The sequence below is a fragment of the Macaca mulatta genome, chromosome 19 (genome assembly GCF_049350105.2).
Source record: "Macaca mulatta isolate MMU2019108-1 chromosome 19, T2T-MMU8v2.0, whole genome shotgun sequence".
Classification (NCBI taxonomy): Eukaryota; Metazoa; Chordata; class Mammalia; order Primates; family Cercopithecidae; genus Macaca; species Macaca mulatta.
Genome location: NC_133424.1, coordinates 15,715,032 through 15,721,317, shown reverse-complemented (window position 1 = coordinate 15,721,317; position 6,286 = coordinate 15,715,032).

Here is a 6,286-nt window from a genome sequence, read left to right as displayed (position 1 = left end):
TATTTTATTTTATTTTATTTTATTTATTTTATTTTATTTTATTTTATTTTTCTGAGATGGAGTCTCTCTTTGTCACCCAGTCTAGAGTACAGTGGCGCGATCTTGGCTCACTGCAATATCTGCCTCCCTGGTTCAAGCGATTCTCCTGCCTCAGCCTCCCGAGTAGCTGGGATTATAGGCATGCGCCATCATGCCAGGCTAATTTTTGTATTTTTAGTAGAGATGAGCTTTCACTAGTTGGCCAAGCTGGTCTTGAACTCCTGACCTCAAGTAATCCACCCGCCTCAGCCTCCCAAAGTGCTAGGATTACAGTCATGAGCCATTGCTCCCCGCTGAGATTGTTTATTTAATGTCAAATAATCACAGTCAAAAGACTGTGCCAAAGCAGGCCAGGCTTACAGCCTCTATGCCTGGACCTTGGTATTCTCTCATCTTTTCTTTCTTTCTTTTTTTTTTTTTGAGACAGAATTTCGCTCTTGTTGCCCAGGCTGGAGCGCTATGGTGTGATCTCGGCTCACCACAACCTTCATCACCTGGGTTCAAGCCATTCTCCTGCCTCAGCCTCCCGAGTAGCTGGGATTATAGGCGTGGGCCACCACACCCAGCTAATTTTTGTATTTTTAGTAGAGACAGGGTTTCACCACGTTGGCCAGGATGGTCTCGATCTCCTGACCTCGTGATCCACCCGCCTTGGCCTCCTAAAGTGCTGGGATTACAGGCATGAGCCACCGCGCCCGGCGGTATTCTCTTATCATAGTGACAGCTACTCTTAGCTTTCTGAAAAGCAGAGTTGCGAGGGGAGGCAGTACTCTTGCTCCTCGGTTGACTCTCACGGTCTAGAAGAGAGTGCCAAGTGGGAAGCTGCTGAGAACCCGCTGCCTCAGCAGAGCCATCTTGCATGGATGCTTCATTTTGTGGGTGCAGGAGGTGTTTTGCTTTGAAGCCCTGTGAGGCCCTGAATCACCACAGTCAGTTCATTTCAACTGTAGCCTGCATGGAGAAAGAGCCTCCCTTGATATAATTCTTTTTTTTTTTTTTTTTTTTTTTTTGAGACAGAGTCTCACTGTCTCACCCAGGATGGAGGGCAGTGGTGCGATCTTGGCTCACTGCAACTTCCCCCTCCCAAGTTCAAGCAATTCTCCTGCCTCAGCCTCCTGAGTAGCTGGGACTACAGGTGCCCACTGCCACGCCCTGCTAATTGTTTGTATTTCAGTAGAGACAGTGTTTCACAGTGTTGCCCAGGCTGGTCTCCAACTCCTGAGCTCCAGGCTGGTCTCGAACTCCTGAGCTCAGGCAATCCACTGGCCTCAGCCTCCCAAAGTGCTGGGATTACAGGTGTGAGGCACCAGGCCCAGCCTCATTGATGTAATTCTATTCCTTTCCATCTCCACTTGCTACAGTACATCTCTCTCATTATTAATAGTAGCCAGAAGTAGTCAATACACACACACAAATAGTCTGAGTTCTTCCAATGACATCTCCAAAGCTTGGAGACTCCATCAGTACCTGCTCTGTTATTGAAGACATCACAGTTTTACCTAGTGGTTTGCCATAACGTAATACTGAAAGCTATTCACTTCTTGAGGAATATTTTGTTTTTTCCAGTTTTGGGCTATTAACAAAAAGCTTCTATGGGTCAGCTCAACCCAGGATGTTGGATTTCAATTTCAATTTTTTTTTTTTTTGAGACAGAGTCTTGCTCTGTCGCCCAGGCTGGAGTGCAGTGGTGAATCTCCTGCCTCAGCCTCTTGAGTTGCTGGGATTACAGGTGCATGCCACCAGGCCTGGCTAATTTTTGTATTTTTAGTAGAGATAGGGTTTCACCATGTTGGCCAGGTTGGTGTCGAACTCCTGACTTCAAGTGATCTGCCTGCCTTGGCTTTCCAAAGTACTGGGATTACAGGTGTGAGTCCCCGTGCCTGGTTTCAATTTTTCTTTTTTGAGAAAAGGTCTTGCTCTGTTGCCTGGGCTGGAGTGCAGTGGCGTGATCATAGCTCACTACAGCCTCAAACTCCTGGGCTCAAGCAATCCTCCCATCTCAGCCTCCCAGGTAGCTGGGACTACAGGTGCACACCACCACACCTGGCTAATTTTTAAATTGTTTGTAGAAACAGAGTCTTTCTTTTTTTTTTTTTTTTTGAGACGGAGTCTCGCTCTGTTGCCCAGGCTGGAGTGCAGTGGCCAGATCTCAGCTCACTGCAAGCTCCGCCTCCCGGGTTCACGCCATTCTCCTGCCTCAGCCTCCCAAGTAGCTGGGACTACAGGCGCCCGCCACCTCGCCCGGCTAGTTTTTTGTACTTTTTAGTAGAGACGGGGTTTCACCGTATTAACCAGGATGGTCTCGATCTCCTGACCTCGTGATCCGCCCGTCTCGGCCTCCCAAAGTGCTGGGATTACAGGCTTGAGCCACCGCGCCCGGCCGAAACAGAGTCTTTCTAAGTTGCTCAGGCTGGTCTCAAACTCTTAAGCGATCCTCCCGCCTTGGCCCCCCAAAGGGTTGCGATCACAGGCATGAGCACCCAGCCTCCTTTTCAGTTTTGAGGGGCATGTTGAGCACATTGAAAGTTATGTAGGGTGACTCCATTTTTCTTTTAAATTTTGGGAACCTGTTCATTTATACATTACTAACAACTCCTTTAGTAATGTTTTTGTGGTTTCTGTGGATTATTTTCCCCAGTGGCGAGAGCTTGTTGGTTTTCATTTATTTGCTTGAGTGGATGGAAATACCAGTTCCACCATTCCCTGTTACGCATTACCTCCTACAGGTGTGGAGCCAGTTAGGACTCACACCTCATGACGATGGTTGGAAGCCTACACAATGCTGTCCTTGGCCCAGGGAGATGAAAGCCAGGATTAGGGGCCTGCATCAGTTTAGAAGGAGCTCTAAGTGCCTAAGGAGCCTTCTCAAAGGCTGTAGGAGCGTTTAGAAACACAGGCATTTCATGCCCACTGGGAAGAGTCAGGAAATCTGGGAACCAGTTTAACTCTGAACCACTCGCTGGGACTTGCAGAGATCACCCGCCTCTGTGCCTCACAAGTCATCAAAGAGAGGAACTGACATTGATGATCGCTTCCCTCTGTGACATTTCCAGACTCTATACTTACTACGAAACTCATAAAAATAAGGATTGACGAGGATATGAGGGTGTGGTAAGTGCATTGCTTCCCCAGACTTGAAACACTTAACAGTAGCGTTTCCTGCGAGTAACATCAAAGACGCCTTTGAACTGAACAGGCAGAAATTAAGTCCCTCTTCCAGTTCTCTTTCAAACCTTCTGGTTACTTCAAGGTACCACTTTGGTTTGACACCAGTGTGTCTTTAAACAATACTATTTATTTATGGACATTGTGTGTGTGCATATAATTATTTATTTACACATATATGTATAAAATTATATGTATGTAATTTTAGTGTTTACAGGATCATGCAATAAAATTGAACATTTTCAGAGTTCAGTTCAATAAAAATTTTAACATAGGTAACCACTATCAGAATTGTAACATAAGCAACCACCACAATACAAAACAGTTCTATCACCCCCAAAACCTTCTATGCTGCCCCTTTTATTCTAACACCCTTCCCTAACCCCTGGCAACACTGATCTCTCCTCCCACAGCATGGTTTTGTCACTCTTGGAGAATATCGTATCAATGGATCATATTAGTGGTACCTTTGAAATTGGCTTCTTTCTTTTTTGTTTTGAGATAGAGTTTCACTTTTGTTGCTCAGGCTGGAGTGCAATGGTACAATCTTGGCTCACCGCAATCTCTGTCTCCTGGGTTCAAGTGATTCCCCTGCCCCAGCCTCCTGAGTAGCTGGGATCACAGGCGCCAACCACCACACCTGGCTAATTTTTTAATATTTTTAGTAGAGACGGGGTTTCAACATGTTGGTCAGGGTGGTCTCGAACTCCTGACCTCAGGTCATCCACCCGCCTCAGCCTCCCAAAGTGCTGGGATTACAGGCATGAGCCCCACACCCGGCCAAGATTGGCTTCTTTCAATCAGGCTATGTTGAGATTCATCCAAAGTGTTGTGTGTTTCTCTGCTTTTCTGTTTTGTTGTATTTTATGTTTTTAGCAAGACAGAGGGTCTTGCTCTGTCTTCCAGACTGGAGTGCAGTAGGACAATCTTGGCTTACTGCGGCCTCGAACTCCTGGGCTCAAGGGATCTTCCCGCCTCAGCCTCCAGTATCTGGGACTACAGCTGCATGCCACCATGTCTGGCTAGTTATTTATATATATATATATATTTATTTATTTGAGATGGAGTCTTGCTTTGTCACCCAGGCTAGAGTACAATGGTACGATCTCAGCTCACTGCAACCTCTGCCTCCCGGGTTCAAGAGATTCTCTTCCTTCAGCCTCCTGAGTAGCTGGGATTACAGGCACCCATCACCACGCCTGGCTAATTTTTAATATTTTCTTTTTTTTTTTTTTTGAGACGGAGTCTCGCTCTGTCGCCCGGGCTGAAGTGCAGTGGCGCGATCTCGGCTCACTGCAAGCTCCGCCTCCCGGGTTTACGCCATTCTCCTGCCTCAGCCTCCCGAGTAGCTGGGACTACAGGCGCCCGCCACCTCGCCCGGCTAGTTTTTTGTATTTTTTAGTAGAGACGGGGTTTCACTGTGTTCGCCAGGATGGTCTCGATCTCCTGACCTCGTGATCCGCCCGTCTCGGCCTCCCAAAGTGCTGGGATTACAGGCTTGAGCCACCGCGCCCGGCCAATTTTTTATATTTTTAATAGAGCAGGGTTTCACCATGTTGATCTGGTTGGTCTCGAACTCCTGACCTCAGGTGATCCACCCGCCTAGGCCTCCCAAAGTGCTGGGATTACAAGCGTGAGCCACTGCACCTTGCCTGTTGCGTTTTAGTAGTTGGCCCTCTATTGCTGAGCAGCGTTTCATGGTATGGGTGAATCACAGTTTACTCCTTTCTTAAGGGATTTTTTTTCCCCCAGTTTTCAGCTATTGCAAATAGAGCTCCTACGAATAAGCACGCGCAGATTGTGTGTGGTTGCATATTGTTCAAAATCCTCTCTGGCTTTCCAATTCACTTAGAATAAAATTTGCAGTCCTCCTGCAGTCTGTAAAATCACACCTGTCTGGCCTTTGTCCAGCCTTTGATAGCATTTCCTCCCTGCCTCCTCCGCTCTCTTTCTTCCAGCGATCCTAGCTTTCCTGACTTTCTCTGCACATGCAAAGCCCATCCCATTTGTAATGAGTTGAATGGTAGATGCTAAAATGTACATTCAGAACCTGCGAATGTGACGTAATTTAGAAAATGTTTTTGCAGAAGTGAGGGGTCTCAAGATGAGACTATCCTGGATTAGGGTGGTACCTAAATGCAACATCAAGTGTCCTTATAAGACATAGAGGAGGAGGGCTGGGCTTGGTGGCGCATGCCTGTAATCCCAGTGCTTTGGGAGGCTGAGGCAGGTGGATTGCCCAATGTCAGGAGCTCGAGACCACTCTGGTCTACTTGGTGAAACCCTGTCTCTGGCCGGGCGCGGTGGCTCACGCCTGTAATCCCAGCACTTTGGGAGGCCGAGGCAGGCGGATCACAAGGTCAGGAGATCGAGACCACGGTGAAACCCCGTCTCTACTAAAAATACAAAAAAATTAGCCGGGCGCGGTTGTGAGCGCCTGTAGTCCCAGCTACTCTGGAGGCTGAGGCAGGAGAATGGCGTGAACCCGGGAGGCGGAGCTTGCAGTGAGCCGAGATCGTGCCACTGCACTCCAGCCTGGGCGACAGAGCCAGACTCCGTCTCAAAAAAAAAAAAAAAAAAAAAAAAAAAAAAAGAAACCCTGTCTCTACTAAAAATACAAAAAAATTTAGCTGGGTGTTGTGGCGTGTGCCTGTAAGCCCAGCTACTCAGGAGGCTGAGGCAGGAGAACTGCTTGAACCCAGAAGGTGGAGGTTGCCATGAGCCAAGATCGCGCCACTGTACTCCAGCCTGGGACACGCAGTGAGACTCTGTTTCAAAAAAAAAAAAAGAAAAAAAAAAAAAAACAGAAGTAAATGCAGGCACAGGGAATAAGGCCATCTGAAGATATTGCAGAAACTGGAGTGACGCAGCCACAAGCCAAAGAATGCCTGGAGCCTCTGGAAGTTGGAGGAGGTAAGGATCCTCCCCCAGAGATCTTCAGAGAATGTATAGCCCAGCTGATGCCTCCACGCTGAATTTCTGGCCTCCAGAGTGTAAGAAAATTAATTCCTGTTGTTTCAAGCCACCCAATTTGTAGTAATGTATTATGACTGTCAAAGGAAATTAATAAACCACCTCAGGG